The 13,158-nt window shown below is 36.1% G+C and overlaps 1 long non-coding RNA gene across 7 annotated transcripts; it reads left to right on the top strand.

The window, feature by feature from the left end:
- The first annotated feature begins 8,113 nt into the window (after nt 1–8,113).
- On the top strand, nt 8,114–12,927 carry LOC111948699 (uncharacterized). 7 transcript variants are annotated; one of them, XR_013647378.1, is made up of 7 exons: nt 8,124–8,443; nt 8,666–8,720; nt 9,328–9,416; nt 9,578–9,727; nt 10,129–10,262; nt 11,875–12,000; nt 12,285–12,927. It is a non-coding gene; the product is annotated as an uncharacterized LOC111948699 (long non-coding RNA). The 7 variants fall into 7 exon arrangements; XR_013647377.1 differs by having other exon boundaries at nt 8,114–8,443; nt 8,666–9,416; XR_013647376.1 differs by adding an exon at nt 11,014–11,153 and having other exon boundaries at nt 8,121–9,416.
- The last annotated feature ends 231 nt before the right edge of the window (nt 12,928–13,158 follow it).

Genomic DNA, 13,158 nt, shown 5'->3' with positions numbered 1-13,158 from the left:
TAACAAAACATAAAATCACTCTTGGAGGATGTTAAAATATTCTGTTCTATTTATGGCAAAAGGTAAACAAAGCTGTAAAAAGTAAAAAAAAAGACTTTTTTGAACACTACAACATTCTGTTTTTGCGGGGTGTTTCCACCTGAAAATAAGAAGCATGTAAATAGTTGTAATTATATGTGATGTGTATTTAATGCCTTTGCAAATGTGGAACAAACTGCATTACTGTAAATAGTCTGACCATCAAAAGCGTTTTCTGACCTGTTGGCTGGTTTGCAGGGAAAATGGCGCTGACGATGCTTTAGCTGACAAACTGTCAGTTAAAGCCGATGTTAGGGGTTAAGAAACTCATTTAAGAAGGTTATCCAACATGTGGCAAAACACGCTCTCAGTCTGCCGGGTCTAAAATTTGAAGCAAGAGCAAATAAAGTGGAAGGCTATAAAAGCTAGACAAAGAAAAATGACTCTCTAGACAGAAAAAAAACAAATGCATATTGAAGATAATGCAGCAAAAGAAATGGCAAACAAATGAAAGAAAAAGAAGTCTCCTCGTGAGAGACGTGTGAGAAATCAGCTGAATGAAATAGGACTTAGATGCAGAAAAAGCCAAATCCAAACCATCAGTTACAGCTGAGCAAAAGAAAACAAGGTTTTATTGCTCTACAGCTGGAGTTCAAGGATGACTGGATCAAAGAAGGATTAAGGAATGAGTCTGCAAAGATCATGCTGGAACTCAAGTTTAGTCAACAACCATGAAGTATTGGAAGATGAGTGTGCAGAGAAAAACTGGAAATGCTCAGAGACGTTGATGGTATGGGGTTACTGGCTGCTTAAAGCTATGTTCGCACCGGGCATGTTTAGCATGTTCACACTGGACTGTTACTAGCCAATTCTAGCACATGTCCACCACCTACAGTTGGAAGAGGCTTTGTGTGAAATATCGAAGTGGTGCAACTCTCACAAGTCTTGCTCCAGGCTTTTTCTTTAACAAGTCTATTCCAATGTATGAAAGAGTTGGTGTCGTATATTTCCGGCCGGACACAAACCACAATTATTAATTTCCTCTCCGTGATCAATTTTCAAACACTTGGAACTTCTGTGAATCAAAAAGGACGTCATCCATAAGTCACTACCAAATCCTAGTCTCTGATTGGTCAAAGTTCGACCTGGTTCAATAGCTGTGCATATCGTACATAGAGCCTGAAAATGGTCTTAAAAAAGTGCTAGTTACGCGTTTACACAAGAGTTTTGAACGCAGTAGCTCAAAACACGCATTTACGCGCTTTTATATTGACTTTTCATTGGAAGTGTTAAGGGAGGTGTGAACGTAGCTGAAACCTGAAACGTGACTTTTCATTGGAAGTGGTCGCTTGAATGTGCATTGCAGACGACGGTGTGAACGTGGCTTACGGAGGTCACATATCTTACAAGAAGAGTTTGGTTCTGCTGGACATCTTCTTTTGATCCCTTTTGACCGGTGTTTTCCCCTCAGCAGTTTCTTAACTACATGCTCAATATGGAGGAATTGCACCAAGTCTTTTTTGCATATTGTGCGGATCACATAAACATTGTTATTACAAAGAAATTATAATAATTTGGCCATATTTGATTGATTTAAGTTATTTCCAAATATTACAATCCCATGTTTTTGGTTTTTGCTTAATTTGATGTTTGTATTTCATTCTTTTTATACCAGAGGATAAATAGAACAGACTGATGACCGATCAATAATAATACTGTTAATTTTCAGATTGAATGTACATTATGCCACAGCAATCTCAACTTCTCAACAACATGTCAATTCAAAGACAGCAGCATCAAACAGTCTGTACCTCCGCTCCGGTGGACTTTTATTTTGAAAGAAACGTATACCCAGGTTTCCTTCTAAATAGTTGCTTGAAATGGTTGCAATATCTTTTATTGCTTTTTAAAAAAAAACTTTAGCCATACTTGTTACTATTCATGGAACAAAAACAAAAACTATACGTGTGCTGGGGTGAAAAAAAAGGATTTATCCAATTGAATTGATTGTCACCAAGAATTTGCAATATGGAGCAATTAAATCTGTGAACATATTTTTTATAAGATATTTATTGCGGGGGTTTTTTGTGTGCAAAATTTGCTTTCCTTTTAGTTTATAATGCACAAATTCATAATTTTATCAATGGGAATTTCACCTTTGTCCATTTAATCTCACCAGTTTATGTAAAAACTGTTTCCATGACTAAAAAACATTAATCTTAGAATGAAAATTTGACGAATCAAATCGTGTTGAATCCTAAATCTAATCAAACTGTTGACTTCAGATTCAAGATTAAATACCCTTAAGTGAAAAAGAAAAATTACAAAGTAAATAATGCAGGTAATATAACAAAGTTGTAAAAAATTAAAGCAACTAACATCCTCCAAGAGGGTAAATATTTACCGAGCTAAGATGTTTGTCCCCAGAGCCAATTGGCATTGAAAATTACCACTGACATGTCTCCATGGTGGAGCAACACTAACGTGGTGCTACAATGAGTCATGAAGCATCAAGTGAACAGCATCCTTTCAAAAAGTGTGTGTGCCATATCAATTCTTCTCTGGCCTTAATGATTTATTATGATTTAAATGTATTTTTACATTTCAGTAAATCTGTTTATATTTATAAGAAATAAAACTACGTTATGGGGCGTTTAGGGGAAAAGGAAGCTCGTAAAAATAAAACTTTAATGAAACACTAAATGCTTCGTAAATCAGGCAGCTTGTATTCTGTTTCATGATTGTGGTGAAACTGTGTACAGTATTATTTCTCATGCTGAACCACTTGTGAAAACTGAATAATTCTGACACTGATGTGAAATAGTTGTGTACCTTTGTGCCATAGCAGAAATAACATTGTTTGAAGGAATAAAAGTCAAAAAGGACATTTTCGTGTAAAAAGAAAAGTCTGCTGTTGATGGACACCAGAAACGTTCTTGTTATCTTATTTTGATTCATGTTTTATGGCAAAACAAGCAGTTTCAACACAAATTGGAGGCTTAACAAATCCGAAAATTAAACGCATGCGGATAATCGTTTATCAATTTTGATTAAACTGGTTTTAAACTAATAAGTCGCCAGTTGTGCCCCTTGGTTTAGCCTCACCAGGAAAGGAGTTTGCACTCTTATTTTATGATTTATTTCTGACTGACAAAAGCGATTACAGAGTCTTCAAGCTTGTACACCCCGACCGATGTTGCTGTGGCATGAACAAGCTCCAGCAGAATGACTTTTTGCAACAAAAAAAAAATAAACAATTGAAAGGGGTGACAGACTCTGACATCAGCCAGCACTTTAATTAACAAACTTACAGCAAGAGGGCTCCGGGTCTTTGTTTTTTAAGTTCAGACTCAACCATCTGTCAGCGAAGAGGAGTTACATCCCCGGAGGACAAGGATCTTCTTCATTTTGCTTTTTTACATCTCAGAGCTGAGAGATGCAACCAAGCTCTCAACATGGTTTTACTCATCTTGCTCCAGTCGTTACCACTCAGAATCATAGCTAAATACTCTTTTCACATATCTGCAGCTAATGCTGCCAAAGCTGATTCACCGAACTCGCAGAAGAGCTGCAGCTCAACCCTTTAAGGAATCTATTAGAAAAATGAAAACTGCAAAAATGCTGCACTTATTGATTATTGGATGATGAAGAAATTATAGCTGAAAGAAAGATTTACAAAATTTACTAAAGTGTGTCCTCCTAAAGTGCTCCTTTTTAATACAGAAAACTGGAGATTGATTTTAAAACAAATGTATTATTACTTTTTCATCCTTGGAGCTCTCCTACACCTCATCCCTGCAAAACAACACCAACAACTCTGATTAATTACATGCATTGGGTTTTGATCAGGAGATGCTATAGTTCACCATCCCCTGTAGGGAAATATAGACAAATGTTTAAAGTTTGGTGTATCAGATTCAAAAATTGGCAAGCATTCAACACTGTCTTACTTCCAAGAAAGCTATAACCTCTTGAGGGTAATTAGTTTAAAAAATGAATGCAATATAAATGTTTTAAAGAAATTCTGCTTAACTTCTTATAATTGTGCACGTGTCAATCAGTGCACACGCTTAAGCCTCTCAGGTTTTGGTAGAGATGATCAGAGAGACCCTGATTTTGCAGCGGTACAACAAATATTCTGAAAGTAACAACAAATGTAAAATGTGAAGAGGCTAATGGTAAATCCTCCTTAATGCACTCAGGATTGCAGAGTGCACATGAAAGTGCTGGGCATAAATTCTTGAAGGGGTGTGACAAAAAAAGGCCCATACTTACATAGCCCTATATACAAAAAGAAAGGAAACTTTTAAATTGAAAAAAAAATAAATAAATAAAAAACATTATTTGAGTAAGGGATGGTATTTGGAAAGTATGCATGTGCACTCACAGGGCCCTAGGGGTGCTTGAGCACCTGCCCTTTTTACCTCATATTAAAAAGTGACCTGGTGCCATCGGTTTTTCTCTTTTTTGTATCACATTATTATTGTCTGTTAGAGATTCAAGAAAGAAATACAGCTACAAGCCCCCCCGGTATTCTATCATACTCATTTTCTTGTAATCCGGGGGTTATGAGCTGCCGATTGTGGCTCAGACTCAGAGCCACCAGAGAGAGAGTTAGGGACAGGTGGGGACACGAGGAAAGTGCTGCCCTACGGAGGACTGAAGACACGTGACCGTGAAGCAAGTTCAATCTGAGAGTTCTGGTCTAACTAGTCCCTGTTTAAAGATTTAACAAGTTTAAATATGGCCCATATATAACAAAAAAACACTTGTGCCAGATGTCTGATCAAGGTGCATCAATTCAACAGAACAGATCGTACAGGGACAGGAAGTAGGGTACTAAGTTCAAAAAAACACACAGGGGAAAATTTTCAAAATAAATTAACAGCTTTTATGACAAGTTCATAGCTTCCTCACTATGGGTCCGACACTAACTTTATCTGTTTAACATAATATCTTCTGTTTAGAAATGCCTTCTTTAAACTTTATCATTCAGTTTCTCAATCTTCTGTATTAAACTCTTTCCAATCACAACAAAGCCTCCTATAAGGATAAGTTGCAAAAGATAATTTAGGTGTGACCCCCATTCTAGAACAAGAGTCACATTGGGTGCAGCTGTCAAGAACTGGAGGTGTAGGAGCCAAAATGCAGGGAACTGGGCTTGGAGGCAGAAAAATAATTGTTTTAATAAATAAACTTAAACAGGACAAAACCCGTGAAGAAACAAAAAGCAGATAAAGCAGATGACCTGACAATGTAGAACTGAAAACCAGACACTTTTACTCATTTAGGACAATTAAAATAAATGAAGACAGCTGTGGATGATTAACATGAGCCTGGAGTGACTGACAGAGGACAGAACCTCACCAAAAACACCACTGAAAAACCAAACTAGACTGCAGAATCCAAACAGCATGATATCATTAAATATTATTAATATTTTCAGCACTCTGGGGATAAAGGTTTTTGGATGTCTGTGTTTAAAGCATAACCATCTGTATTAAACTTTATTCATGTTGATTGTACAAGCATAAATAACCTCTAGTGTTTTATTTCTTTGATGCCTTCCAAGTCTGTGATTAAATGAATGAGCATGTTGACAACAATTTGTTTAAATAAATAAAAATGACAACGGAATCACTTTTAACTACATGGCTGAGCAGTTATCTATTAGTAGTTTATTTTAAAATTGTACCTAAATTCCATACTGTTTAAAGGAGAAATGCATGTTCCTTTAGGAAAGGAGAGAGTTAAAAATAGACGATTAACCTTAAGGAACATTAAGATAATGTGTGAGTGATGGAAATTTAAAAGTTTTTTTTTTTGCTGTAGCATTTTTTATTTTCATAAATCCCTTTAAAGAATGTCCAAACAAAGTTTTTTCATTTGTTATGTAAAGTTTAATGAAACTATGCATGGATAGCCCACAGAATAAAACTTTGAATTTATCATCACTCAGAGATGCTGTTCTCAGTGTCATATACCAAAGGAGACTGATTCTATGGAACAGCAATTTTATTTACGCATGTGAGGATTATCTTCTACAATCACAATTCCAACACATTTACTTGGATTTTTTTAGCTTGAAAAAATAGGAACACTTGAACAAAGTCCTAGTGCAAAAATTTCCATCGCTGGTATTTTCCTCCTCAAGCAACAAATCCTCTGACAGACGGAAGTAAACTTCAGATTCACAGCTTGGGACCGGGCAGTGAAGTGGAAAGTTAAAGGAGAGTTAAACCCTTCCTGTAAACTATTACTTCATTTATTGCATAATTTTTCTCTACTTTTTACGTGACAAATAGATTTGTGACCAACTGGTAACTTGTGACCCAGAGGGGATCTTTAGCATGAAGTATGCCAGGCTGATCCAGTTGGAATGGGATGGCAAAAACAACTATTTTTAACGAATGAATACATCAGAGGGCCAGCTCATGTTGGATCAGAATCAGACTCAGATTTAGAATCTGCTTTATTGGCCAAGTATGTGTACACATTTAAGGGATTTTACTTTGCTAACTTGTTTTGGAGTTTGGATGCTTAAGAGATAAATACAGGAAGACAGATGGAGATAGTTTGGACGTGTTGAGAGAAGGAACGGTGTTTAAGTTGGTAAAAAGATGTTGAAGTTGGAGCTAAGCGCCTTAGAGGGAGACCAAAGGAGAACATGAGGGTGATGCGTCGATGATGCCTAAATTGGGGTTAGATGGAGGCAATGATTCGCTGTGGCAACCCAGAAAAAGGAGCAACTGAAAGGTAAAAAAAAGAAAGCTATACCAACAATCTGCTGCCTTTTCTCATCCACATTTCTCTTATTTTTTTTTCCTTTTGTTACCACACAGACAACTTTTCTTTATGTCTTCCATTCTAACCTTTTTGTTTGCACTCATACAATTCCCTCTATTCTACTTTAACTTGCATAAATTTGAAATTGCCGGATATTTTTTAGTTTAACTCAAGTAAGACCAATGGACCCCCCTTCAAAAAATTATTAGCAAAAAAAACAAAAATATAATGTTCACTACAGAGGAGATGAAAGTAAATGAACCCTTAAAAATCGCAGAGAGAGAATCAAATCCAAATGCATCCTGGGATACGCATCAGTTGTTAACCCCTTAAAAGCATCACAGAAACAAAGACTATAACAATAAACCTTCTAAAGTAAAGTTGATTACTCAACCATGAGGTGTACCGTCTCTTGTCTTTAAATTTCCTTCAAAAAAGTTGATACTATACAACTTAAAATCTAGTGGAGCCAGGCCATTTTGTAATGTATGTGACTGCTTAAGAAATATTTATTGTGTTTACCAAAAGTTTTATTATCCGCCTGACTACTACAAAAAAAATATATATATTTCCCAGTCAACATTTATTTGAATCCACCAAAAACTACAATTCCCACACTGTCAGAAAAAAGGGTACGGTTGGGGTACGTTTGTGAACACTTAGGGTACAAATGGTGAATATGTACCCTAAGTGAGTCATAATTACACCTTAGGGTACTCATATGTACCATTTAAGGATAAAAAAGGTACAAATATGTTTCCAACCATCAGAGGGCCCACATTTGGACCCTTTATTCCACAAACAAAGGTACAATCACTTGTGTGACAAAAGTAATAATTCAAAGTGTATGAAACGTCACCCAAAATCATTTAATACGTTGTTGGTTATTTATTTAAATAACCAAATATATTTAAGAGACCACACATCTTTTATGACTAGTTCTGAACAGTACACAAGCAAATTATATTTTATTGATTGTGCAGAGCATCAAGATAATACCTTTGAAACATGTATTAGTGTGAGCCTGTTTTTTTTAACTTATATATAAGTAAAAATATACTTATATTTAATTTAGAGCAAAAGCACAATGTAGACAAAATTATTTGATGTTTTTTACCTTATATGGTGTACTTTAACTTGGCCTAAGTTCAATTTAAATTTCTAGTCTTTGAGCTGTTAATTTAAGTTATTTTTTTTCTAATCATGCATTCTCATAAAAAAGTAAATTTCTCTGTTACTACGTTACATTATGTGTACATGTAAGTATCTTTTAGCTTTTGTACCTACACAGGAAAAATGAGAGAGTACTTTTTTCGGAGGTACCATCAGTAATTTTTATTTAAGTAGGTGTAAAAACGTAGAGGAAATATGTTGGAGTAAACCAGCGAGACCACGCCCACTCTACTTTCTTAAGTTTCGTTTCTTCCGCCATTTTGTTATCCCGCAGCGGCCGGAGGAAGATAGAGGCTGTGACTGAGATAAGTCTGCTAATTGCTCAAAAATAAGTTGGAAACTTGTTTTAAGCGGGTTCGGTTATTTTATCTGTAAGGACTAACTTTTTTGTAGAGGAATGCTGCTGTTCCGCCGTGTATATGTGCCTGTGAGGAGATTGAAAACTACGAGCAGGAGTTTGCTAACGGTTAGCCTCAGCCGTTTGAAGTTCAGCTAAATGCAGCCATTAAATAAATTAAGCTGTTGTTTTTATTGGTGTTGTGCCGCGTTCCGTTAAATACATTGAAATATATACATTTTTTCACTAGATAATTCTGTCGCCGTTTTACCGATGTACGCTTGCGTTGATGCACCGGTTGTTGTTGCCGCCTACCCCCCTCCCCTTTTTTTTCTTTCTGTCTTTCTTAAGGAAGCCAGCTACTTTTGAAACGACCAGCTCCATAATTCCTACTGATATTTATCAGGTCCGTTGAATTCAATGCGTTAATCATTTTAATCTGTAATGTGTAGGAGTCCAATAGCGTTTTATTTTTTTTACACCGCAGTATGGCGGTCCTTCCCAATTATGTCAGCCTGCCTTAGCTGCTGTGCGCGCGCAGCCACCATTTGTCGAATGCAAGACAGTGACAGACTGTTTAGGTTGTCATGATCGCTCATTGTTGGTCAAGCAAAGTTTACACTGTGTTGTTGATTTTGAACATTCTCCTGCAGAGATTATTTTTTTTAAATGGAGGTCCGTGATTCCAGATACTCGTCACGATTTCCCATACCAAAAACTCATCTATAAACCAGGAAAAAATAAAAATATTTAAATGAACTTCCAAGAAATAAATCTGTAGGCCCTTAGAAGCCAGTGCATTGTCGCCAGTGTTTTTTTTTTTTTTTTAGCAGTTCTGCAAATTCTGCAACATTGCTGTGGCAGCTAGTGTGAACTGTATATTTCCCATTACTATTTTAAAATGTATTAATTTATTTGGAACAAGGCTTAGATCTGAATAAATGCTGTGTTGGTACCTTTTGGTGTTGTAATGTTTTTTCTTTTTTGTAATATATTATTTTTTTTCCCACCAGGAAAAATGCAAGCTGTGCGTGAACATGTCGAACGCCAAAAAAAAAATGTTTTGAAGTTCAGCTGACCTTCAAATCCTTTTGGGAATGCGGTGAGTGGAAACATCACAATTTCCAGCATTTTTCTTTACAGGAATCAGTCAACTTTGTGGATAAACTGTCAGCTGTGATGCAAACAGATTTTTTTAATTGCTTTTTAATTTAAAGATAATTTCTGTGCTGTATTCTAAACATAATTTTGCTGTGTTCACAGCTGCCAAAAAGTTCAACATCCCAACCTTGGACTTGAAAGTGTTTGATGACTCAAAGACAGAAGTTGATGAGCAGGTTTTTGATCTCCTGTTGAAAAACCCAAACCTTGGTGTGTTGGAAATTTGTCTGGCCGAAGATACAAATCCAGAAGGTGAAGTTCTTCTTTTAAATTGTAATTTATCTATTTTGTTTTGAATGGTTTTGGGTAAATTCCCCTTTGATGCCTGAATTTATTTCCAAGGGAAATAATCTGTGTTTTTGCTTTAAAGTACATGCTAAATTAAGAACATTTTTGAGCTGAAGAGTTTTGATTGTATATTTGCATCAATAGGAGTCTGAGGGTTAGTGATTTATTTGACAGGATAGTGTGGGGAACAAAACACGGGCAAATAAGTATGAGTTTTTTATCCTATTGCTGTCTTAGACAAGATAATAAATCTGCTAAACTGTTAAGTCGGTCAGTATTTAAAAATCTTTGTTTTTACTTTTTTTGTTTTTGCTATCATACTAAATTAAATATTACAGTAACTCAAAGCTTTAATACTTTGACAGATCAGCTGAGTTGTCCTGCAAAGAGCTGCAATACCAGTTCAAGTGGAGATACTGAAGTGGACTCAGATGACAAAATAATATTACAACACAGTCCTACAACAAGACGAAGAGTTGAAGACACCTCTCTTGCCAAAGTAAGTAAATGATTTTTTCACAAAGTCATTTCAAGCGTTCAAAGTCAGGCTGTCTTTCCAATTCAGTTTAGTTGTCTAACAGTGCAGTAAGGCAGATCATCCAAACTAGTTTAAAGTTTTCTAGGGAAACAGCAGATTGCACCGAGTAAGTCACAACACATTGAATACATTCTGGAATACTGTCCTCATCATACAAACATATAATTCTTCTGTATTTCCTTCAACAAAGCTCTGCATAATTAACAAGATATTGACTATACGGGCGACAGTGGCTCAGGTGGTTGTGTCCTTGGGCAAGACACTTCACCCTCCTTGCCTCCAGTGTGGCTCCACTGGTGTGTGAATGTGTATGAATGATCCTGGTGATGGTCAGAGGGGCCGTAGGCGCGAAATGGCAGCCACGCCTCTGTCAGTCTGCCCCAGGGCAGCTGTGGCTACAACCATAGCTTACCATCACCAAGTATGAATGAGGAGTGAATGAATAATGGACACAATGTAAGCGCTTTGAGTGTCTTGAAAAGCGCAGATAAATCCAATCCATTATTATTATTATTATTATTATTATTATTATTATTATTATACAAAGACAGGCATTGATTATGCAGTTTTTGAGGGGGAAAAATGTTTACTGGGACATGGTTTCTGCAGTTCAATTGGAATACACCTTCAAGTTCTTGACAGGACTGTTTTGCAGAGTTAACCGGCCTTAATTTCCCATCATGCCATTGTTTACGCTCCCGTTACCTTACAGTTCCTCACAACCCCCAAGCAACAGAATTGGCGTGCAATATTGGAGCTATCCAGCCTTATAGATGTGAGCCAGATGCCAATTCAGACGACAAGAATGAAGACAAGCGGAGCAGGGAGCTTGTGGCCTGCCAAATGTAGCTTGTACGTAACAACTAAAAGCTTTCTCAAATTACATCTTTTCATCTGCTCCTGATTCATCCCAATTTGAGAAAATAAATATTCAGAAACACAGTTTTATTCTTAAACCTATAACAATATGTCATCATAAAAATGCTACATTTTAAAAAATAACTTTCATTGGAGTGGGTCCCCCATTTTTAACATGTCGCAGTATAAGTTTAAAAGAACACGTTTAAAACTGCACATCTGAGTATTTACTCAAATTGGGATGAATCAGGAACAGACAAAATAAATGCAGTTTGAGGAAGGTCTCTATTGTGACGCACCACATGAAATGAAGTGGGTCCGAGTCCCTCTGCTGTGCTGTATTCTGATGCGTCCACTTGCAGACAAACAGATCCATTAACATCTTCATCATACTTGTCTGAGCTTGATCTAAACTATGGCCAGAAAGCTTCAATATTGCTCACCATTTTGGTTTCCCCACTAATGTTAGTTTTAGGTTGGAAGGACTGTAAGCCAGTGGGAGAGGGCGTGAACAAAGGGATGATCGGACATCAACAGAGGGTTACTACTGTGTCAATAGCCCCGCCTACAACTCGGAAGTTAATTTCTGATCAACTCCAAACCACTCTGCTCAAACTGTCTTTAAACATCATCTCAAAGTGCTTTAACCCCAGTAATCAGTGCTTGCAGTTGTATTTTTTATTATTAATATGGACTTTTAAATTTGATCCAATAGGTGGTTGCTGTCATTGGTGAGGATGCATCATCCGTTGAAGGTCATGTGAATGTCCTGCATATCCAGTACAGCAAGGTGCGAGAGGATATACTAAAGAAGTACCCTTTCTTGAAGACAACCTCAGGGGTCAGTGACATTTTAAATCAGTTCTCAGCTTAAAATACATTTTGAATGTTAATATAAGCTGAGACATCTGCTAAAATGACCATTAACAGCTTTAACTCAATTGTAAAAACATTGTAATTTTCTAAACTCATATATAAATATATAGTCATTCAAGCTAAGTAATATTTATACAATGAGATCACTAAAGGGAAATGGCAATGAAAGAGGCAACAAAGAATAGAATGTTTTATGTCTTTTGTTTTAGTTAGTGAATGATTAATTTTCTAATTTTTTTCAATTTTCAGATGTTTGATGAAGTTGACTGAATGCATCCATCACCTGTCAGTTTAAGCCAGCGCTTCAAGGACGGCGTTTACCAGAATTGTGCCAAAGGTGCTTGAGCTTGTTCAAAGAAAAGCTCCATTAGCCAAAGTCTCCAAAGAAGCAAGAGAAGAGATGCTTGCAGAGGATCTACTAGGTATTGACATAAACGTAATCCTTGGTAATCTTTAGTGTGTTTTATAGTTCTTCTTTTTAGAATTCGTATCAATATTATCTTATCACATTTATGCATTTTATTTAAATTATTCATTTAAACTTGGTTATAAGTTTACTTTTTTATTATCTATTTTTAGAAAATGTAGAATGCAGTAGAAAGATGTACTTAAAATGAGGTCTAGTGCTTCTTTTGTTAATGTCACAAGTTTTATTTCATGGTTTAAAAATGGTAACTGAAGTGCTATGTCCTGTTTACAATTGATCAAATGTTAAGGTTATAGTTACAATGAATGCAATGTGAACTGAAGGAAAAATATAGATTTTTCATTATTGTAAAATTGCTAATAATTGTAAATATATGCATCCTGTTGTGACACTGTACATACTGTGAAAAGTTGTATTGTCAGCATTGTAATTGTTTTGAATGTTTAATAAATGTGATAAACAGTATACTGGTCTTTTAATGTGCTGTATCTGGTACAAATTTGCCATCAAAGGGTACAAAAGGCTTGTCACTGGGGCAGTACCCTTAAAAGAACAAATTTGTACCTTTTTTAAAGGTACATTATGGTACCATAGCACTATAAGGTACAATTTAGTCCACAGAGGTACATATTTGCCTTTGAAAGGTACATACTGGAAGGGTACAGATACGTACCAATATGAAAGGGTACAACATTT

This window comes from Oryzias latipes, chromosome 14 (assembly GCF_053564925.1).
Source record: "Oryzias latipes strain Hd-rR chromosome 14, Olatipes_Hd-rR_3.1".
NCBI classification, from domain to species: domain Eukaryota; kingdom Metazoa; phylum Chordata; class Actinopteri; order Beloniformes; family Adrianichthyidae; genus Oryzias; species Oryzias latipes.
Note: the sequence above shows the minus strand (reverse complement) of the source record. Positions and strands in the feature narration are given on the sequence as shown.